This window comes from Pogona vitticeps, chromosome 13 (assembly GCF_051106095.1).
Source record: "Pogona vitticeps strain Pit_001003342236 chromosome 13, PviZW2.1, whole genome shotgun sequence".
NCBI classification, from domain to species: domain Eukaryota; kingdom Metazoa; phylum Chordata; class Lepidosauria; order Squamata; family Agamidae; genus Pogona; species Pogona vitticeps.
In genome coordinates this window covers 19118690-19142621 of record NC_135795.1, presented here as the reverse complement: position 1 = coordinate 19142621, position 23932 = coordinate 19118690, and the positions used below count along the sequence as shown (strand labels likewise).

At 45.9% G+C, this 23932-nt stretch overlaps 1 long non-coding RNA gene across 4 annotated transcripts; it reads right to left on the bottom strand.

Moving 5' to 3' along the window:
* Positions 1-5154: 5154 nt before the first annotated feature.
* On the bottom strand, positions 5155-22239 carry LOC144584680 (uncharacterized). Of its 4 annotated transcripts, none has more exons than XR_013539096.1 (4): positions 16212-22239; positions 15659-15752; positions 13856-13983; positions 10112-10802 (listed from the first exon to the last, which is right to left on the bottom strand). It is a non-coding gene; the product is annotated as an uncharacterized LOC144584680 (long non-coding RNA). The 4 variants fall into 4 exon arrangements; XR_013539097.1 differs by having other exon boundaries at positions 15659-16628; positions 17936-22239; XR_013539095.1 differs by lacking the exon at positions 10112-10802 and adding an exon at positions 5155-8770 and having other exon boundaries at positions 15659-22239.
* Positions 22240-23932: the final 1693 nt, after the last annotated feature.

The following is a 23932-nucleotide window of genomic DNA, read 5'->3' as shown; positions in this document are numbered from 1 at the left end:
GATCCGATTTCGCAAGCATGAAAGTCTGCCTGGATTGCATCTCTACAACAGTAACTTGTTTCGAACTCTAATCATGGCCTATATGTCTAGAGGCTATTTCTAACCTGGCTGTCCATAGAAATTCCAGAGCATATAGTATATTGCATTCTCATATTTTCTCTTCCCACTTTATGTTAAAGAAGTCACATAATTAATGTAGCTAATCCTGCTTTCATGGCCCATCTCATTTTATTGCCATTACAATTAAAACACTTTTTGGGGTGCATATAGTCTCAGTTGGCTGGGAGCCTTCTCTAGCTCAACTGCTGATGAGCGAGTGGTTGACAGGCATTAGTCTTTGGTTAATCTGAATTGGAAAGACCTTGTTTATACATACAGTAGTGCCTCGCTTAGCAATCGCTCTGTTGAGCGACAAAATTGCTTAGCGACGGAGTTTTTGTGATCGGAAAAGCAATCGCTTTGCGATGGTCCCTATGGGTTTTTTTCGCTTTGCGATGATCGCGGGGAAGCAATCATAGCAAAGCGACCATTTTTAACAGCTGATCAACGGTTTCAAAATAGCCACCAGGAAAACAACATGGCCGCCCACTGTGTTTCCTCGCTTTAGAGGCACCGAAAATGGCCACCCCTATGGAGGATCTTCGCTTAAAGGTTAGTTTTTAGCCCATAGGAACGCATTAATCACATTTTAATGCGTTTCTATGGGCTTTTAAATATCGCTTAGTGATGAAATCGCTTAACAATGTTTTTTCCGGAACGGATTAACGTCGCTAAGCGAGGCACCACTGTATCTCTTTTGACTGGTGCACGAAACCATTCTGGTGAACAGGTTGGCGAGGCCTCAGAGCAAGAATGTGAACATTCAGATTTAAATCAGGGCTTCGAAAAACTCATCATTTAGACTTCAAATATTCCTGATTTGAATCCCTGCTGAGATATTAAACTGACTGGGTGATCTGGAACCAGTCTCTCTGACTCAGCTCATCCAGTCTTGTCAGGTGGTTGTGGAAATAGCAGGCCAAATGAAGAGCCCAGCCCTGACCCCTCATATTTATACGAGACTCTGGCCAATCTGGAAGCGCGATACGGCTAACCAATCAGAGAAGTGGACACAACATACTACTCTTTCCTTCTGCGCCTGAAGACGGCATCGACGCCAGAATATACATTGTTTGTTTGTTTGTTTGTTTGTTTGTTTGTTTGTTTGTTTGTTTGTATTTATTTATTTATTTATTTATTTATTTATTTATTTATAAACTGCTTAGACCAGAAGACGTGGAACCAATAATAAAGCACGCCATATGGAAACCTGTAAAAGTAAAATAAAAGTGTTGCGTTGTTCATGAAATTGAGAGAGAAATGGCAAAACCTACCAGTTCTCTGTGCAAATCCAGAAACAAAAATACTGTTGGAGTGTGTTATCTGTATTAGATGGAACACTATGCTGTGCTTGGAGAAATGTTGTTTTGTAAATTACAGCTTCCAGAATGACCTCCAGACGGCATGGCCTTCAAGAAATCAACGTTGCTAAGTTCTAGAGAGTTCTGCATACAATTCAGGGGCTCTGACTGTAATTCCTGTGGGTGGGTTGTTGGGTGTCCAGAGTTGGGTGTCCCTCCAGAAGACCTCAAGGTCCCCATGGGCATGTAAGAAGAAAGAAGATACAGTTTGTTGTGTAATGTGGTTGAACGTGCCCTGTGGTCCCTCGCTAAGCTAGCTCTTGACCAATACATTTGCCAGATCTGATGATATAACTTTCCGTAAGGATTGAAAGGGAAAAGGAACAGCAAGGGGTAAGACCAGCATTAGCTTCGCTCCCTGTCTTCATAATATCCAAGACGTACAGGATTTTCCAGCCGGTCAGCCAAATGGGCGCCATGATCCGAGGGGCTGGCGCCCTCTAACCCTTTGCTTCACAGCATCCATTAACAAAGGGTTTTTGACAGGAGAGTCGGTCGGATGGGGGGGGGCACAGCCCTAATGAGAGGGTTTCTGGCCGGCTCTTTTTAAAACGAGGTTGCATAAGAAGGTAGAGAGAGGGTGGCTTAGACGCCTCTCCTGACGTTGTTACTCAAAATAGTCCCGGGTCATGCCCAGGGTGGTTCCAATTTTGGATTTTTGCGGCCCCGTGATAACCCAGGGCTGCCTGCCTGGAATTAAGACATGGCCAGATTTTGCCAAGAAGAGGTTTTAGCCCACTGAGCTGAATAAGTAAAAAAATATGTGCAGCTGGAAACTTTCCAAATGTTCCCGAAAAGGCAAGAGGGCCTCTGAGGATGTAAGGATGTAAGAAGAAGCCTTTCAGGCAAAGACTGATCTACCCATTCCAGCCATTTCTCCACAGAACAGGCAACCCAAATGCAACGGGGAAGCCTACAAGCAGGATGTGAGAGCAACAGCCGCTCTCTGACCAGTCCCCGGTGAGGGCTAATCCACGGTACACTGCCTCTAAACCTGGAGGTTCAATACGGCTATCACCGTTCACAGCCACCGATTCACCTTCTGCTTCATGACTTGCTTCACTCTTTTAAAAAAGCTATCTACAAGGCAGACTGCTTGTTGTGAATAATCCATGATTAGGGTTACGCTAAGTATTCCACAGTTGTGACTGGAGGTGTAGTGGAGTCAGGTCTCTCAGGGTCAAAGTCCACGAACTCATTCAGTGGCAGGGACTTTTGACATCCCCCATACGTATGCACTCGGTTTATATCACACCCCCCTCGGATGAAGCCAAGATGGGACCAGAGGTACCACCTATTGTGGGCAGACTGTGGCATTTCCCCCTCCACACCCTTTTGAACCCAGCTTCTGTAAGTTCCCTCCACCAAAAGGGGCATAGAAAATGTCAGTTTTTGACTACAAGTCCCAGAATCCCCCAGCTGGCTGGGAGATTCTGGGTGTTGTAGTCCAAATAAGTAGCTTTCCCAACCTCTGCTGAAGTGTCAATTTCTAATCAATTCTTTTTTTCCCCTTTGCTTTCCTTTTTATCTAAAGGGAAAGGGTCAGATTCGAACTTGGGGCTTTTCGGCATGCAAAATTTGTATTCTACAATGAAGCGTGAATGGTTTGTTCCTGCTTAGCTGCTGCTTTTGGGCAGTGGCCTCGGACAGCTTCTGGAGCCCAACCTGATGCTCAGTTTGGCAGAAAATTACCGTAGTTCATAGCGCACCTTCCTTATGTACAGTTCAAGAGATAATTTTCGTTCTTCTCCCCTCCGAGAACTGACCACACGTGGTCTTCTTCAGTTTCAACAAGACAGGTGTATCGGGTCCCTCCAGAGCACCGTTAAGCCCATGTTCTACAGCACACGTGGCCACCACCGAATATGACCTTGTTGCCCTCAGGGTGTCCCTCATGCCTGCTCTGCTTTATCAGCACGGAGAATTCGTTTCGTGAAAAAGCAAACGGCGGCGATGTCATCAGTTGCCTCTTCTTGAACCGGGCATTCGAGAGAGATGGGGAAAAGAGATTGGAAATTGATTTTTCCCCCCTTCCCAGCAGCTGCCATGCATTTTCTCATAACGTGTAATCTAACCTTAATGTTTAAACCTTTATTTATGCTGGGCGCCACCATGGCACTCACTGCGGGCTGTCTGTTGGGGTGAACGGGGTCGTTGTGTGAACTCGGAGACCGGAGTCATTGGGAGGCGGCCATCTTCTGCTTTGTCAACACACAACAGTGCGATGGACCGTGGGAGACAAAGGGCGAGGAAAACGTAGACTTTGGTACGGTGGTCCCTCAGAATACTTTCCAGAAGAGCCCGGAGTGCTCTTGGCACGCTTGAGCGGTGCTCCACCCAGTGACCTCAGGGACTCATCATCTGCTCAACTAATTTTCAGAGTTTGCTGAGCTATGCTTGGGGGGTGTGTGGAAACACAGATCCCAAAATCCCTAATCAGTGAGGATTCTGGGACTTGTAGTTCTTTTTTTTTAAGGCACCAATTTGTGTACATGTGGGGGGAATTATTGTTAGACCCTCTGACAAACCTAACCATTTCCCCCCCAAGTAGAGACTGGGTTTGTTTGTTTTTTTTAAAAAACTATGTTTATCTACTGATGATTTCCACAACTAATAATGTGCATTCAAAAGAGCAGAATACAGTGGTGCCTCGCTAGACAGTTACCCTGCATGACAGTTTTTCCGCTAGACATTGACTTTTTGCGATCGCTATAGCAATTCGCAAAACAGTGATTCCTATGGGGGGATTTCGCTGGACAATGTTTGGTCCCTGCTTCGCAAACCAATTTTCGCTAGACAACAATTTTGACAGCTCCCTCCGTACTCGCAAAACGGGTGTTTTCGGGACCTAAGCTTCGTAAGACAGCGATTTAAACAGCTGATTGGCGGTTCGCAAAGTGGTTTTCCTATGGCCGATCTTCGCTAGACAACAACAATTCTTCCCCATTGGAATGCATTAAACAGGTTTTAATGCATTCCAGTGGGGAAGTGCTTTTCGCTAGACGATGATTTCGCTAAACAGTGATTTCAGTGGAATGGATTATCATCGTCTAGTGAGGCACCACTGTAGTTTTAAAGAAGTGTTGGCGTTAACAGTTTAATTCCCCCCCCCCCCCCGTGTATAAAGCAGCTGTTTCTAACAGAGCAGCTTGGTGAAGGAAAAGTAACAATTATAACATCTCTAGTCTGTAATATTTTGACCTCTACTTAGAGAGTTGTACAGAAGATATTTAACAAGTGGAGAAACCGATGATGCAAATTTTCCCCCCACAATGTTTGATTCTGTTTGTTCGGGCACAGATAGAGACAAAGGTTTTTTTTCCCCCTCCCATTGTTGGCGCTAACTGCAGGTATCGTTGTGGTTATTTTGCATGAATTTGCTGCATTGTGACAACGGTACATCTTGTGCTTTGTGGCCATTTTACCCATTTTATCACAATATTTTTCTTCCCAAACCCCTAAATGTAGGTGCCCTTTCTAGGTAACATATAGCACCGTTATGTTCTCTAGAGCAGTGATCCTCAACCTTGGGCCTCCAGATGTTCTTGGACTACAGCTCCCAGAAGCCTTCACCACCACCTCTGCTGGCCAGGATTTCTGGGAGTTGAGGTCCAAGAACATCTGGAGGCCCAAGGTTGGGGACCACTGCTCTAGAGGATTAGTTACTTCCACAAAATTAATTTGCCAGCATTTTGAAGCTTTCCATAATATCACCGATACAGTCAGTCTTTCACCAATATAGAGCTCATGATCAGTATCCTATTGGTGACTTACGTGTGTGTAACTGAAATTGTCTAAGTTGTGTCAGCAAATTGCGACTAATTCAAAGAGGTGCTGGTTGCAACTCATGGATAAATGCCTGGTTGTGTGACCAGTTACACATCCTGGAATATAACCAGGGCTTTGTTAACTAGCAGCCATTGGCCATCACAACGGATGCAATTTCATGACATGGGTGTAAATTAACCATTGGATTCCAGCCCACAGTTTTTAGACCTGTTGGAAGGCCTCTCGTGTGTATGTGTATGAGAATCGGGTCTATCCACATACCTCGTTTCTAGTTAACAGCTCTTTTCCTGTAATTTGGAAAGGTGAAAAGGCTTTGACGGAGAACAAGATAAAACGGTCTCCACTTATCACATGGCGAGAACTCATAAAGTAAACTAAGCAAAAAAAAATTAAATTAGAGGCTTACAAAAAAAGGACGACAGAGCTGTTTACAATTGATCTGTGTGTACTGATTGGAAGAGGCTGTGTTTACCCACAAATGTTTGAATAAATGGAACCATCCATGTATTTCATTCCCAGTGTCTTTCAACACGGCTCTCTCTGGGCTTCTGTAATTTCTCATCATCCTCGGTCCCTGCAATCTCTAAATACGGGAACAATCAGGATAGCTCGCTGTATTTATTGAGCTGGCAAAATTGATTAAAAAAAAGAGAAGAAGAATGGGCCGAGGGGGAAATTAGTACCACGTGAATGAGGTTGTGAGCGAGAGCCCGAATCCTTTTATGGAGGCGTATTTTCAAAAGGCACAAGAAATGGTATTGATTTGCTTTCTTTTTCCTTCTTATTCTTCTTCTTTTAAGTGGTGTCCAAGTTCCTTGCTGTGAAGGTCTTTAGCAAGCCGAGCTTTCTGGAAATTCTACTTAAAGCTTGTTAGTATGGGATCGGCAGGGCCAGGCGAGAAAATACATTAGGACCCAACTGGAGGGCAGTACTTTGGGAAAAAAACAAAACATAGAAATTCAGATGCATTGTATAAAGACACTCTCTAGCTGTCTCACCCTTAGTCACCATCTGGAGGATTAAATGCAGCTCGAACTATTTTGGTGCCGCAGACGGAAATTAAGTTTGCGCCACCGGCTCGCGTGGATCATGCCTCACGTGCAAGCCTTGAGCATGTCTTGGTTCAGCACACACCACCAACCAATGCATGGGGATGAAGCATGGAGACTGGCTCCATGCGCTGGAGGAAACAAATCACCTGGTCTCCCGCTGACACCAAGGTCCTGATCCAACTTGGAGATCCTGCCCTGGTTTTAGAAAGGAAATCAATGGGGGGGGGGGAGAAGAAATTAAGCCATGCAACCAAATGTGGGTTGAGTTTGCTGGAATTCTGGACTGAACAGGTTGAGGTCTGAACCCAAATAAACCATATTTCCAATCACTGCAGATCAGGGGTAAAAATCGGAACGGACGGGGCACAAATCGCTTCTGCCTATGGAGTCTTTATCTAATGGAACCAAGGAGTCCAATTAAAAAAAACAAGCAAACCTCAAGTTAGCTGGCTGAAACCTGGTAGATTTTACTCCCTTTCTGAAGGTCTACCGTGACACCAACTTTCGTGGACATCAGTGGAATGAACAAATATTTAAGGCCATGCTGGCTTTCCAATGCATTGACATGAGAAATTGAAGAAGAGATCTGGATCAAGCATGGGCCACTCCCGCCATAATCAGAATACATTCGCAAGCCTTGAACCTGCTCACAGACCCCGTCGAAGGAGCCTGTACACAGCCCAGCCTGAGACTCAAGAGACCCCAAGCCCACTGAGGCTTGCGTAAAATTCGCATAGTTTCCTGTAGCTCTTGACTGCCGTTTGTCATGATGCCAAAGGCCATCTCAAGTTGAATGAACTGGAGAGCCCCCCCCCGGCACCTTGACAAGGAGCCCCCCTGAGATTGGTGTTGGGGAAGCCCACTTTATGTGGAAATCAATATGATTCCAGGCAAGAAGGTTTAGAAAACATAGACATTTAGCAAGAGGGAAGTACCCAATACCAAATCTAGCCCTCTTGAGATTTCAGGCCAGCCTTTTGGTGAGCCCCAGATGGCTTTCATCATCATCATCATCATCATCATCATCATCATCATCATCATCATCATCATCATCATCATCATCATCATCATCATCATCATCATCCTCTTAGAATGGCAGAGCTGGAAGGGACCCTGTAGACATCTGGAGGCCCAAGGTTGGGGACCATTGCACGTAGGGGAATCAAACTCCCAAATTCTGGCTCTGAGCTAGTTTTCAACTCCTGTTCTGCACTGCTGTTTACAAAATAAGGACACTGTCTGTTCATAATAGGAATTGTCTCCATCTAAAGAAAAGCTGGTATAAGCAGGAGTGTTCCATATCATTGTTTCAGATAATAAAAGAGTAAGTTTACGGGATCTTGTACCCTTCTTTTTCCCCTTCAGAGATTTCTGGGAGCAAGTGTGTAAATGTTTACCAGAACAGCTTATCCACGAGTTTGCAAATGTAAAATGTGAGTTAAGCATTAATTGTGTGGTTAGGAATGACACCGCCCACTATGCGATGACTGTTTGCAAATATTTGGGTTTGTAAAGGAAAGTGAGGAGGAGAAGTTACATAACCAAGAAGAAGGAAGTGTTCAGTTTATTTATTTTCCCTAAGCAATCAATGAGGTCAGGAAAAAAAAAGCAGCCTATAAAATATGGAAAGAAAGAGAAACTTTATAGTGAAGGAAGGATGGAAGGAGCTGATGATGAATGGAAGGAAGGAAGGAATCTGACCTCAGAAGCCAACCTAGTGAGGGAGAGGCATCGTTTGTGGCTGGGCGTGACTTCAGAAGGGTTATGGCCTATTGCAAATTCAGCCTAGGAATGGCCAGCTGATCTAGAAAGTGCAGACATGGAAAATGCCAACGTAGAGGACTGAGCGAAGTATGGGATTTGGGGATACAGAAGTATACTAAGGACGGCCACTGGCTTACATCTCCCTCTCCCCCATCTAATAACTCTGAGTCTAGTCATCCGTTGCCAGAAAAGGGAAGAAAGACTTCTATGTGCTGAAAGAAACAGATTATTTCAAATTCAGTGCATTCGGGCCATGGACCTTTCTTCGAATGGTCCTTCTCTCTTTTCATCCATGGCCCAGATGAGACGTGACAGTTGGGCATCCTTAAAAGTCAAGCTCCTTGAAGATGTAAAACACATCTGTTCATCCTTGCAATAGGTTGCCTCTCAGCTTGCTTGTGATTGGTCATTGGGAGGTCAACCTGGGCTTCATCAGCAAGTCTGGTGGTGCTTTGAAGGAACTGCGTCTTAGGAGGGAAAATGTTTCAGTAACTGGGAAACACCCATTTCCCCCTACTGGCCACTGGTTTGCAGCTCTTGATGGTTGTTTAAACAGGTAGAATGGAAGGCGAGGGATAGCTGAATGTTTGTTTCAGAGGGTGTTTCAGCTGGCTTTTCCCTTTAGCTGTCCATGTGCTTGCGACTGGCACTCTGCTCTTATCCCGCCTGCTTCGTTAGTTATCAGCAGCCGTGCATTTGGCAACTCTGAAAAGAGACAAAACATGGATCGCTCGTGATGACCCAGCCTTGTAGAGGTTGTACAAACCAGAGAAAGCACGGAACGTGAAGTTAACCAGGGACCTGTTTAAGAAATGGCAGGTTAAAGGTTTCCCAAGATAATTGCTGCGTGCGAACTTGCTCAGTGCCTGGGAGCAATTACTGGCATTGTTTCACTGTAACCTTTGGTGCGCACTGCCTCTCTGTTCTTCTCTTGATCTGTACTGTGTGCAGTCTTGGGGGGGGGGAATAGAGGTTTTGTTGCCCTGTTGCCTGCCTTTTTAATTTTGTTTTGAATGGTCTGATCCTGCCCTCAAGCCCTGTACCTTCTCGCAAGGCACAAAACAAGCCATTTCTAGCACAGGGAACACGTCACACCTGGCAAAAGGTAGATCCAGTTTAGACTGGCTCAGAATTTAACCCCGTTGCTGTCTCACTGGTTTCTCTCACCGGTTGCCAAGAAGGGTGTCATGAATTTGTGATGCCCTCAAATCTTTGTCATATAGTATATAACAGCTACGTGGCTTTCCACTTTCACAGATGAGAACGGGACTGGGCTTCTTCGTAACCTCTGTTTTGATAACATGCAACACTGCTTGAAGTTACTGGGACCCAATTACTTTCGAGAGCTCTTTTGTTCCTGATGCATTCACTGACTCTTCACAGATGGCCGTTCCCTGGCCTACCACCTGCATCCTTTGAGTCATTGATGAGAAAAATGTAATGTTCTTAAAATGTGTCATCAGCACTTACAAATGTACCTCCACTGCTCCATTGGGTCAAGTTAGAGGCTGTAGTCAGAGCCGGCCCTACTGTCAGGCAGGGGGGACCAGCCAGTGCCCGCAAAGGAGACTGGGGTTTCTGGAAAGGCAACACAGTGTTAGTGATTTGCTTTGTTACACTTGATGGCTCAGTGGTTTAGGTCTCAGAGCCAGATGTTGCGAGTTCGATCCCTCGCCATGCTTCCTTAAGAGGGTCCGGACACCATGATCCATTGGGCCCCATCCAGCTCGACAGTTCTAAGATTGCTGATTTTATTATTACTGCAGTTTCATGGTCAGGAAAGAAAGAACTTGTGGGGTTTTGCCCCTCATGGACCAAAATACGGCATTTTTCTATATATAAGACTATACTTTTTGTCTAAAATCTTTAGACTAAAAATTGAGGGTCATCTCATACACGGAAGTGAGCTGAGGGGAGAACAAAAACAAGCGGAGGGGAAAGCAGGGATCAAAGCGATCCTGCAGCGCTTTGATCCCTTCCCCCCTCCACTTGCTAAGCCCCACTTAATTTTCTTAATTTTGGATTAGGAAAGTGGGAGGGCGTCTTGTACATGGGGCATCTTATACACGAAAAAATACGGTAGTTTGGTGAGCCCTGGTTACAGTACACCTTGGATGGAAAGAGAAGATGCGGGACATGTTTTATTACTCTCTGCCTCAAATGAAGAATATCTTGGGTCACCCTTAACTATGGACCTGTATTAGAGCTGCATAAAAGACAGACTGGGATCAATCGATCTCTGGAAGGATTTGAAGGTATGCTAGGAATTGAATCTGCGGTGCCAGACTCTGGACACACTGCTGTGAAACACATATAAGCCTTTTCCCCTCCTAATGTGAAAATCCAGCACCGCTCCTAAGATCAAACTATGCCCCATCTTCACAATTAGAAGCTGACTCTCCTGGCCAGCAGGGTCCTGTGGGGGTCAGAGGTGTTGTAAGATGGGTTCCGTAAAAAGTAACTTTCCCAAGTTGCCGGCTCAGATTCAAACAGACGGGCCTTCTCTCAAGCGGGGAAATGTCAGAGAACCAGCCATCGGGACCGAGACATGATCTCTTGAATCTGGAAACTCAAGAGCTGGAGCTAACGCAAGAGGATCCATCCGGATGTTGAAAAAAAGGTTGATTTTTTTTTATTTTTGGCAAAGGACGCTTTTGAAGAGCTGTGAGTAGACCCCAATTGGGCTGATAGGAAGAAGCTGTTTGAAACCTTCTAGAAGCCCCTGCATCCTTTTACCCTGTGGAAACAAAAGGGAATGAAAATGTTGGTTAATTGGCAGGGCCATTAAATCTAACTCTCCCTAGTTTTGTCCAGATTTTCTTAACTGCTTTCCCTCCTTCAGGCTGCAACTGCAAAGGCTGTTTTTTAAATTTCATTTTCATTTTAACTTTGTTTTCCAAGAGTAAAAGGAGGTTCGAGGTTAATCTGGCTGGAGAAGGCGCCTGCCAGATCCAGCGCCCGGCTGGAAGGTTCTCGTTGCGACTGGTTCTGTTTGGTTTGCATGATGCCGTTGAAAGTTTGCTACCCTTTCGAAGGAATTGTCTGGGGGCCGTGTGCCGAGAAACAGGGACTGTGTCCGAATTTTTATCCCTTGTCATTGTATTTTGCAAACCTTGTATATGGAGATAACAGAAGACCTTCCTTAAGAACCTTCTGAAGAAGCAGAAGGTCGCCATGCATCCACCTCGGCTGGGATTCAAGGACGGAGTGAGAAAATCGTGGTTTTCGTTGCTTTGATTGAGGCCTCCCTAAAGACCTCTCTGAAAAAAGAGGCAAAATTGGCCCCCGACTCTCCTTTCCCACTCTTAGGAAACCTGCAGGGGCTATGGCTCTGATGTAAACAGCAACTCCAAGCTGGCTTCTCCCTACAAAATCCGGAAGCAGAAATGAACATAGTCCTGCCTCTTCCCATTTCAGTCTTTTCTCTTTTATTTTGATTTTCTGTTGAGTCCCACAGTGGGTCCCAGATGTGGGAGCACACCCTGAACCCCTATAATGTGCCCAACTGTCTTCTGGGAAAGCCCTTAATAGAAAGCCAGGAAGACTCTATATACAATATGAAAAGTGTATTTTGCTGAGCCAGTAGAAGGTATCCATTGACATTAGAAACTCAGGCCATGGAGCTAATTCTGGTCCTTTGACGTTCTGCAAAGGTCTGTACTGTTTCCCTTGACGAGAGACTGGGCTAGACCAAGGGTAGGGAATCAAGAGCCAAACTAACCCAGATGGAAGGGTTACCTTCCTGTTGTGGGCAGAACCAAAGGCAAAACGGTGGAACCAAAAATCCTAATCACAGTTTGACTTGGAGTTCTTGCTGCCGACCAGTGGCTGTCAGTGATAACTCCGGTTTCAAGGGGTCTTGGTAATCCATGCCAGGTTTTTGTCTGCATTTTGTGGAGCTATCCAAAGTGCTGGAGTCTGTTTGGCTAGCCCTTGTCAAGTGAAGAGGAAAACCTGGAGTGGATTTATGGCACTCCCAAAACCGGAGCCATGATTCGCCATTGCTGCCAGTTAATTAAACCATTGGAAAGCCGTTTAAACCTTTCAATAGGGAATGGGAACGTCATGGGAGCATGGACTTCGGGAATGAACCCAAATTGGTGATCTGGGAGAACCAGATTTAACTTCCCATTCCAGGGCCAGATTGACCTTGAAGGTACCCACCAGGCATCTTCTAATGCCTGGTGCATACGTATCCTGAAATCCGGGTTGTTAGAACCCAATTCAAGATTGTGAAACCTCCTTTCTTGGAAAGATGCTGGAGGCCCATCTCGATCTCAGAAGTACTGTACTTGATGGAGCTTCCTTCTTCCCTGATGACCTACATTTCTCCTCTGAATCACTCCCAATGTTCAATTAAGGACAAATATTCATTTTCCCCACTTAACTGGAAAACAAGGTATGTCACGGTGTTATTCCACGCCTTTATACAGTGGCCTAGTTCTGTAAGACACCTAATTATGAGTCATGAATCCATTGAAAGGCTCCGGATTGTTACAACATCAGATCTTTGGGTGGACAGAAAGGACTCAACCCGACAACTGGAACTGCCCGTTGTCGTGATCCCCCACCTGGCCCCTGCTTGTTTCGCCAAACTAGGAGCGTACCGGTCGTGGGCTCCTTTTCCAGCTGCCACCAATTGATTACTTCAACCTTATCTATTATGAATGATCAAGATCCAGGCCATATGTCATTTTAAAAGAACCAAATAGAAATTGTTTATTGATGCAGGTGTTGACAGAACAAACCATGTTGTCAACTCTTAAACAAAATTCTCTTTTCTCCACCCTCGGCCAACACACTCCCACCCAAACTCCAAAACTCGGTCTCCAAAAATCCTATCTAAACTCCTCCTCCTTCTGACGAGTGACTCCACTCCTCCAGCACTCCCATTGGTCTATGCAGAGAGCTTATGAATATTCATAACCACACCTGTCTTTCCATCAGTTCGGTTGAGTACACAGGCCTTGTCTGACTTCACCGGATGACGAGGATGAGGTCTTGGAAGGACAAGACCCGGCGTTTTAGCTATAGTAAAAACACAGGTGAACTGGAGCAGACAAAATCTAAAGTAAAGGAGCTGGCAGGTTTTTCTGCAGTGGGAAGCAAGGGTTTTTTGTTTCTGCCATGTTCTCTTTTTGAGAAACAAGTTTTGCAACTGATAGACATACATCAGAGGTGGGAATGTTTTCTTCAATACAAAGATCTCGGATGAACTTAAAAAAAAACACTCGTAGAACAAATTATCGCAGGTGGGAGAGCGTGTCTTATGATGTCCGTAAAAACAAAATTTAAACACTCTCTCGTGAGCCTGTGGGAGCAAGCTGCGGAAAAAAAGAAGGGCCAGTTTTAAATCAGCGAAGGCGCTCCACATTTCTCTGGGAAACAACAGCAAAGATTTCTTATCATTATTTTTCAACAAAGCCCCCCTGCTGCCTCAGCCTGTTTGTGTCCGAGGCTCTTTATATCTAGTACAATAAAATCATATAAAAACAGATCGAAAGCACACTTGTGTTGTTGCTGTTTTAACGGTGGTCATGGGGGAGACGAACCTGAAGGGATAAGGCCATTAAAGAGGGAACCGAGGTTACAGCCCTTCAAAACGTAACTGAATTTTTGTGAAAATAAGGCTTTCTAAGTGGCTTTTTTGGGGGGGGGGAGGACATTTGGGGGGATCCACTCATTCATGGGGTCGCCATCTGCCGGTGACAACTTGACGGCCCATTGCAAAAACAAGAAATGGCTTTTAAAAGGTGAGGAAGGAGAATCTAAGGTTGGATAGATGTCCACCTTGTAGGAGCTGAGCCGCATCGGCAGCAGAATGAACGGGTAGTATCCTGAGACAGTAAAGTATGACACCCTCTTTCAGACCAAGGCATGGCGTTTCCTTTTTACTCTTCCTTGTCCCGAGATTCGTGCTGCAAAGCAAAGAGATCGAAAGCAATTAGCTTCGTTGCACTTGGTAGTTAGAACAATTCCGGGCCCGGTTTCCCGGAGACCTTGCGAGCGCTCTGCACCTGCATCATCGGAGAGGACCCCCCGCCCCATCTCCCAGTCCCTCTGTCTTCCTGAACTGCAGTGCAAAATCATAAACGAGAATAATTCCTGGACATAATGCAGGGGGGACGAGGGTGAATAAATTACAGATTATCTTGACATGAATGGGAGGTTGTGATAGACCTTATATATTATGTAAAAGAAGGACTTTGGTGTGTGTTTTGTTTTTTGAACAAGAAGGTTCCTTTTGCTAATGATGATGGACAGCGGTCTATTTATCACCTGGGCTTTACAGTCTTTTACCGCAAGCCTCAGAGAGATTTCGTGCTGATTTTGCTGAACGGGTACTTGTCGGGCACAATCACAGCTGCCCTAGATTTATGCCCCAATTCCTCACAACGTACATTGGGTTTCTCTTCACTTCAGCTCCACCAGGAGGATGATTTTTTTGCAGAGTGGTCACTCATGCCTCCTTCTTTACCATTGGAAGGGAAGGTCTAGAAAACTGGAGAAAATGTTATCGTGTGCTAAAATTTGCAACATCTTCCCCAAGCACCTCGCACCCTTGGGAAGAGCTGGGTAGCAGGCAGCCTACGGGGACACTAGAAAAGGTATTCTGGATCGATTTGGTTGCCTGCTGTCTCTAAGCAGGCAAATATTATCTGGGAATGTTTGAAAAGAATGATTGACCCTCCTGGCCAGCTGTGCCTTTAGTCAGGTCACATATTAAGGGAAATGGACAAAGGCTGTGAAAATGTTTTCCCTCCCGGCATGTGATTCCTCCAAAGCTCCATGCCCGAGTGATCAGCTCTTGCCAATGAAACCAGTGTTTTGCTCCCAAGGGCCCATCCCAAAACAAAAGCAAATTAATTTGCAACACAGGGAGTGAGGCAAACTCACACTAGGAGAAAGCTCACATTTTAAAGGCACGTTTAGCATCCGGTTGACAGGGACTTTTACATCCACCTTGGAGCCCCCACCGAGTCAGTAGGGAGAACCGTTCTGTGACTTTTAGATCAAAGGTGTGCGGTTCTTTTTGTAAGGTTAACAAAGAAATAAAAAGCCAATAAATCGCCACTTGGCTCCCTTGAGTACAGAGGAAGGGCATTTTCTCTTCCGCAGACAGAATGACAGCTGAGTGGATATATTGGCTGTTCCCAAGGGCCTTGAGTGATAACACCAATCTGGTGGCCAGGACAGGGTGCTAACGTTCTTTCCTTATCAGGACCAGCTTGTGTGCTTCACAAAAGCTAAAGGAACAGCAGACAGACGGTGTAAAGTAACATTGCCTGCCCTGCCAGGGCCAGATACGAACCATGTGCGGTCCCATAACAGGCTGATCATGGTTGAATTTTGGGAACCATGCCCGTTTTCCCCAGTGCATGGACATGTTCACCTTTTTTTGGGGACTAGAACTCCCCGTTTCCCCCAGCCAACATTCTGGGCATTGTAGTCTTGGGGGGGGGAGGAATCTAATATTTTCAAGCTCTGCTTTCCCCTGATCTCACTGGTAAAATTGGCACGGTTAGGTATGGGTTCTCATTGTTCAGAGCCGGCTCTGTTTGTGCGTAGAATAAGGGGAGACAAGATAGCAACCTTCAACGATCGGAAGGGTCATCATCCAGAAGAGTTGGTTTCCGCTGCTCCAGAAGGGGCAGGATTTGAAGCATCAGGTGGAAGCTGGCAGGAGCTGAGAAGTGAAGGGAAAGAAACAAGAAGAGGAATTTGCCAGTGGGGCACACGTTTGAGAAAGGGGATCAGCCATCCTAGAGGTTGGAAGGTGAACCCCTGTCTTCCGGTGCTGCTGCAGCTATAGGCTCCCCGCACTGAGCAGGAGGGTTAGACTAAATGATCTCTTAGGATCCTCCCAGATCTCTGGTTCATTATCAGGAGAGGGACTGAAATTTGGCTTTTGCACAGACTCCAGTTTCCCAGCGACGTTCTCTATTTCTTGATTTCCTTCCCAGTTTGTGCACTGATCTTGTTTTTCTCATGAGAGGAAATTAAGCCCAGACTTGTTTCCTCTCATGAGAAAAATAAGAGAAAACAAAGGAGAAAGCGGGGGAGGGGGAGCAGGAATCGAAAAGGTGACACGGAACAGGTGCGAACAGCTCGTGGTTCCACCGTTCCTGAAATGAACACAACCCACCGTGTACAAGATTGTGGTGAAGCATCAGAGGATGGAGAGAAACCCCATGGTCTGCAGGAACGTTGGGCTCATCATGAAAGTTCACCACTCCAAGTGTCCCATAATTATTCCCTTTCCAGCTCTGTGGGCAAGACACCAAGTTGTGGAGACATGATGGAGAATAAAGATAAAGCTATGTTGGAAGACAAAAAGGAGCCTGAAAGATGGAGCGTCTAGTTCTGAGGTGGCATACAAAATGGCTATAGGACATCTTGATACAAGCGCCCAGTGTTTTTTTACTTCCCTGCTAGGCTTGCAGCCAACTCTCTGCAGTCTCCATGTTCTTGGATATTGACAGAGGCCATGGGTGAGGATTAGATAAATGCTTGTGCCGACAACCCTTTCTTAAGCCAAATGGCTCTCCTCTCTTCTTCCTTTCTGGGAACACAAATATTGGTTATAGACGACCTGTTCTTAGAACAACAGAAACCCTTAAGGGCTGATAGTGTGTGAATGTCACAGCAGGAACTCCTGTCATTTACCATAATTTGCAAATTGTTTCCCTTCTCTTTAGGACGTAAGCATGTGATTTTTCTGAAGAATGGTTTCTGAAACACTCAAATCATGGGACGGCCTGTGTGTATTTCTTTCTCCTGCATGTTATCCCTCCAAGCACGCAAATTTTCCAAGCATGAAAACAAAGCCATGCTGATCTCCCAATGACCCGTCACACAACAAAACCAGGTTAGGGGGTCAAATAGCCATTGAGACCAGCTCCTGTTAGAAGACACTGATGGCCTTCCTCTTAAAGGAGATGTTCCTTCTATCGTGTAACTTCATGGTCTAGTCTTGCCCTCTTTTGCCAATTAGCTCCGTTGGCCTGTACACAGTTTTAATTCCTCAGATTTGTTGTATTTCGATTTGTCTGTCTGGGTCCCAAGTCTGGAACACTGTCATGATTTCGGGTCTGCTGAGAGGAGGCCTGTCACGTTTCGTTTTCTCCCGGAGGTAGAAACAGATTCTGGATCACCTGTCCTTAGAGGTGAAAATATGTGAGTATTGGAGGGACATGACTGAGGTGGCCTCTCGGATTTAAGAAGTCAGCCTTCAAAAGAATCCTTAAATCCTAAAGGAAATCCCAAAACAAAGCAAACTAACCTGAAAAAAAAAAAAAAACACCCCAGGACATGAGAGAAGTTCCTTCAGCAACAATCTCTGATTTTAAGGATTTTTTTCATCCAAGGTGGGGTTAGCTATAATGCTTCTTCCTGCCTTCAGAGTCCTCTGTAGTGTGGCCATTATCTTAAAGGGGTTTGGTCTCTGGTCTTTTACCTGGCAGATGACTTCCTTTCCTACCTGTCGTGACTTCACCCTATTATACTTTCCCGGACAGTAAGAATGGCTTTCACCTTTTACCCCTTTCTGAACACTCCATGTTCCCATTGGGGTTGTAAAAATGCCTGTCATGAGAATCGGTAGCTGTGTACGGGGAACAACCCCCAAGCTTATCGCTCCGTCCAAGTCTGTTCTTATCTTTATTTCTGCTGCGGGGCTGTCCTGTGTACACACTCTACAAGCAAAGCTCGGGATGTTATGTCAGAGAACAGCATAATTACTGAGTAAGAGAACGAGCGGCAAAGTTGATGGCCGAGAACTCTGATGACCGTTCTTTGGCCTCTGGTTTTTTATTACTAGAAGAGAGGAAGGGGCTATAAAAATGGGTCAGTGTGACAGTGAAAACCTACCTTGATCCATCTTGAACCACTTTGAATTATTTCCCCCAAAATGTGGATGGGGGAAATTGTCAGCACATCTACATTGAAGACAAAGAAGGCAACTTAACTACCGTATTTTTTTTTTCAGTGTATAAGACGCCCCCCCCCCCCACTTTTCTAATCCAAAATTAAGAAATCTAAGTGAGGCTTAGCAAGTGGAGGGGGAAAGGGATCAAAGCGCTGCAGGATCACTTTGATCCCTGCTTTCCCCTCCACTTCTTTTTGTTCTCGCCTCAGCTTACTTCCGTGTATAAGACGACCCTCAATTTTTAGTCGAAAGATTTTAGACAAAAGTATACTCTTATACGCGGAAAAATATGGTATATAGATACCAGAAGGGGCTATCAGGTCGGGCTTAAAATTTTAAGGTTTCTGCATGATGCTTTTTGATTGTTGACATGCAACGGCACTGGGGAGAATCTCCATAATGCAATGGGATGGGGAATTCATGGCTGATCCCAAATAAGGTGAGAGATGGCCAACAGGTCTTAAAACATTGAGACCATGTGGCTTGTTGAAAATGCGAAGTCAAATTTCAATTTAATGTTGACGTTTTTGTGTTTTTATCTTTTACCTGGTTTTTTCCCCCCAATCTCTTTGAGTCCTGATTTTTAGAGGAAGGCAGGGTCACAACCAAATCAATCAATTTCAAGAGGGAGTGCTGGAATCTGAAATCCAGTTTTCATATTTTCAGTGTGCCACATTGTCTCTGAAAAAGGTGGACATGTTCAAATGTAAAGGATATTTTTTTAAAAAAAAATGGTTAAAGAAAAGGCACAGGACCCAACCCTTAAAAGCTGCTTTCTGCGGGTGAAAACAAATGTTAACAGAAAGGCATGTTTTTTGCTCTTCTGATGTGTTTACCTCCGGAGATCTGATTTCCTGTGTTTTGTACATTTAAGCAATCAAATCCACTTAAAAAGCAACTATTTACTTTTCAGTGCCTGATCATGCTTCTGCTTTTGTAATCGGATAGCTTTTGCCATTTCAAGGAGCACTCCTTCTAGATGTGGGATCAGCATCTTACCTAATATGGCCCTTGGCACTCACTCAGTCACCAAATCCCAACCAGAATTAAAACATTTTTGCCTGCCAGAAGAAGAAAAACAAGGAGGGAACCAGCCTGACTTCCTTTAGTAGGAACAGCCGCCCACAATGCTCTTTGGAATACTGGCAAATCTTTTCCAGTTTCTGAATATTTGGAAACATTGCATTCAGCTGTAGTCGTTCAAAATGTGAAAGGACAGCTTCTACAAAAAATGTGGACCACAGTCCGTTTTCCCCATAGCTTTGTTTAATAAGCAGGGTTGCCAATTGTTTCCACGCACCTGGCCCCTGTGCCTCTTTCACGTATAAAACAGCAGTGTCGCTGACAGGTGGTTCTACAGGAGCCTTTAAAATGTGCAACCTTCCAAATCTGTTGGTTCTACAACTGCCTGGGAGCCCCGGAAATCAGAATCCGGAAGGCGCAACATGAAGCAGAAGTTAGACCTTTGCAATCTTACATAACTGGTGTGCACGGTAAAGGAAGCAAAGAGGTGAGGCACCCGAAAACAGGAAGTGTCCCCGGTCGCTGGAATGCATGAAAGCCAGATTCGACCTTGCGCTCAGAGCAATAAATTCCTCTTTCTCTCCTGGGTTGCTGCTTGAGTGGAGTATTTCTAAAGATCCAGGTGCATTAGCGTTCACCTTTTCCCCAACATAAACAGCCCAACCTCAAGGCTTGGGGGGTATGGTTCTTTTCCAACGTCAACAACCTCCATTAGGCTGCTGGCTCTTATTTTGGAGTCCCGGGGGTGGAAAATTAGGTGAAATGTCCCCCTGCCTGCATCTCATTTTTCTGTTCCCTTGCTCTGGACCTACCAGTAAATCAAGAAGGGCTGGTTCTCTACTCTTGGGAATACGACCTTTAGGAAGCTCTCCTTAAGCTTTCCATCGCTGTAGGCCACGGGGCTGAACGTACGGCAACGCGACGTTCCGTGATATGTGTACGTCATAAACAACCCAAGGCGATGCTCTACAGGGCAATCATTTTAGGGCAGTATTTCCTGCAGAATTCAGGCAGATCGGCCTTCCAAAGTGACAAGAAGCATTACGGGACATGACAAGCATCTTGTCGCCTTGGGGGCAAATGTCCAGGTGCTCCCTGCATCCTAGCAATGATCTCTGGGAAGCCCGGCAAACAAAGTTTGAAGCCAGAGAAGGGGATACGTCGCTTGCAAAGCCACAATACAACCTTTGGGTCTGCTGCAAAACAGAAAAAAAAATGCTCCCTTTTATTGGGGTTTTGGGTTGGAAAGTTGTCGGAAAGCTTAAAACGATTACAGTGGTGCCTCGCTAGACAGTTACCCCGCATGACAGTTTTTTCGCTAGACATTGGCTTTTTGCTATCGCTATAGTGATTCACAAAACAATGATTCCTAGAGGGGAATTTCGCTGGACAATGTTTGGTCCCTGCTTCGCAAACCAATTTTTGCTAGACAACCATTTTGACAGCTCCCTCCGCGCTCACAAAATGGGCGTTTTCGGGACCTAAGCTTCGCAAGACAGCGATTTAAACAGCTGATCGGTGGTTTGCAAAGCGGCTTCCCTATGGCCAATCTTCGCTAGGCAACGACAATTCTTCCCCATTGGAACACATTAAACAGGTTTCAATGCATTCCAATGGGGAAATGCTTTTCGCTAGACAATGATTTCACTAAACAGCGATTTCAGTGGAACGGATTATCATCATCTAGCGAGGCACCACTGTATTTTATCATAGCTTTAATGGCTCGTTGGGATGCTGCCAAAATTCCTGAGTCAATAGGGCTGTTCAGGAATTGGTATTCTGGGTAGACGGTCTCTCAACAGGGACCTGCCTCTTAGTCCAAACGTTCCAGGAGTTCTTCAAAGTGCTGAATCCCAGCTTCCCAAATAGGGGCAGGGCCTTAGAGGTATCTTCTGATGTTTGGACCAAAACCCAGGTGGATTCCACCCCTATGATCCACATACGCACCATCAGTGCAACAAAGTGCTTGGCATGTCAGACTGGGGGACCGGGGTTCCCATTGGCCTCCAAGGATTGAGAGAGGTGGGGCCAGTCTAACTCTTTCAGCTTGAGCCTACCTCACCGAGTTGTTGTGAGGAGGAAGAGAGACTTCTAAGCCTCCTTGAGCCCTTGCGGGAAACGTGGGAAGTCTATGTTACATATATAAATCTCTAAGCTAGGCAGATTCTTGACCAGCCTGTGCAGCGATGCCTTTGATCACCCTTTGATGGACAAACATTTAATAATACGATAATACTGAACTGCAAACAATATTCTTTGTTGGTGGGCAGTATTTTATTTTTCCTGGTCTGTTGGCAAGCCTTAGAAAGAACAGGTGATAGGTTGCTTCACACGTCTTTCATGGCGGTTGCCACATTTTCTTGTTGGCCTTGTTCCTATGCCTTTCCCAGCAGCAGGACAAGCAGTACCTTCGGGAGTCTGAGACTCCTGGTTTCGAGAGAATCCCAAGGAAAAAACCAACAATCCCGTTCATTTTTCTGTGCAGCTGTATGTTCAGGAAGCAAGAACAGTACCAAAAAAAAAGTGGGCAATTATTCTCAGTTCCCCTTTTCCTCCCCACGGCTTCTAACCTGTCCTGATAGTCAGGATGACATTACCAGGTCAAGTGTTCTTGGGTTGGAGAGCTCAATCATCCATGTATGTCAAAAGGGAGAAAAGAAAGCAGGCTTTTGCATTTGCTGGACAATAAACCTGGAGATGCTTCCATCTCCTCCCTTTAGAGAGCAGCCTGATGCATAATTTCCACAAGAAGGGAGGGGCAAATTCCCAAACCAAAGACACCCGGTTCTTGACGACCATTCCTTCTGGCCTCAAGTCCTAGATCTGTGCTCCCCACCCCCCGACCCCTCCAGGTAGAGTTTTATTTCTGGATTGTACTTGCTGGCTTAGAAAACGCACGTCCTGCTTCCTGTCGCCAAGAGGTTTCAAAAAGGAGGCTTATCACACCAAACTCTCACTCCAAAATCACACTCGGTTCTAGTACGGGAACAGAAGCGAAGCGGTATCGGTCCGAAGTTGGGTCTATTCGAGCAGCTGGGTCAGCGTGCTCCTCCTGCGTTGTTTGTTTTGCACATAACAAATACAGGGCGGCATCATTAGGGGGGGACAACCAGGGCATTGGAGGGGTGTCGAAATTCAGAGGGGAGGGCAAACATTTTCTGCTCACAAGATGTGAACCTGTCTCTTTAATATTTGCTCTGGGAAGGGCAGGAACCAAAGCGTATGTGAGCATGTGTGAGCACTCCCCTCTCTCCAGGCTACCAGTAAGGCTGCTATCTGTTGGCTGTAGAGCCAGAGGTTGGGGGTTCGATTCCCCAGTGTGCTTCCCTGGCAGGGGCTGGACTTGATGATCTATAGGGTCCCTTCTTGTTCTGCCGTTCTAAGATGATGGCAATGGTGATAATTAGGTTGTGACGTGTTTATTCGTCTCCATTCCTCTGTTCTCTCCCTGCCTTCACCAATCTCCCATCATCTCACCTTAACCAATAGCACACCAAAACCCTGAGCATTTTGAGGGCTTGCTTACATTTACAGTTGCCGGACAATAAGCTCCGTTCTAAATGGAATCAAAATAGAAAACAGGTGATACATGGTATTTTGGTCAGTGTCTGCATTCCTAATCTTGGAATGGCAGAGGGAGAAGGGACCCTCTGGATCAAGGAGTCCAGCCCCTGCCAAGGAGGCACCGATGGGGAGAAATCGAACTCCCAGTGACCTAAACCATGGAGCTATTCATCAGTTTATCTTGGGAAAATGGATAATTGTAGCTGCAATGGTACATTGCCAGTGAACAATAGGTATTCCACAGGACGGTGTAAATGGCTCAGAGGAAAATGTCCAGCCAAGCAGTGAGGTTCAGATGCTCAAAGGCAGAAGCGTCAAAGGTCCGTTTCATTAACAGAGAGGATGAAGGTAGCACCGCTGATCAGCCACGAGTGTTCGTGTTCAGACACAGTATTCCAGAGGCTGGGAAAATTTGCTTCCCCTCCCCCTATTTTGGACTATAATTCCCAGGGACACCTCACCCCAAGGGACAGGGTGGCTATGAGAGTTGAGGTGCTCTAGCCCCTAAAAATGAACTTTTCGAGGATCTGTGCAGCATATCTCTAAGTCACTGTTGGTGGGAGATGCTGTTCAGACATGGGCACGAACTGCGGTTCGGTGGTTCATGCTGGTTCATTTCGCAGGCAAATGGGTGTTTGGCACTTCAAAGCCCCACCTTCTCCAGCCGGCGTCCACTCAGAGGCCTGGCTTCCCTGCCCTGCCTCCTCCAGGTACTGCCTCTGAGTGGGTGCCTCTGAGTGGGTGCTGAGTGGAGGAGGCGGGGCTTTGAAGTGCCGAACCACCTGTCCAGCTGCTAAACGAACCAGCACAAAACCCCGAACCGGTAGTTCGTGCCCATCTCTAATTGCTGCTACTTCTTATGCTCTCCTTGTGAGTTTCCAAGATTCCTCTAGTGCAGAGGTTCCCAACCTTGGGTCCCCAGATGTTCTTGGACTGAAACTCCCAGGAGCCTTCACCGCTAGTTGTGCAGGCCAGGATTTCTGGGAGTTGTAGTCCAAGAACATCTGGGGACCCAAGGTTGGGAACCACTGCATGGAAAACTGGATGCAAAGTTAGAGAGAGCAATGGTTTTATGCTCTTGGGGTCTTCCATGGGTGCACGGCATTAGAGGGGCTGGGGATGATGGGAACTGTAATCTGACATCTGGAGGCCAGAGGTAGGACCATGGTGAATTTCTGGTTCTTTCACCCCCAGCTTAAAAGCACGGAGAGCCTGCTCAGAGGGGAAAATGAGAGAGCTAGCTGATAACATCTAAAGTACATGGCCTGTGTACACATTGGCTAAAGAGTTCACGATTCTTTCACCAACTTTGTCACGACTGACGTAGAAGGGTTCCTGGATTCCACAGCTCA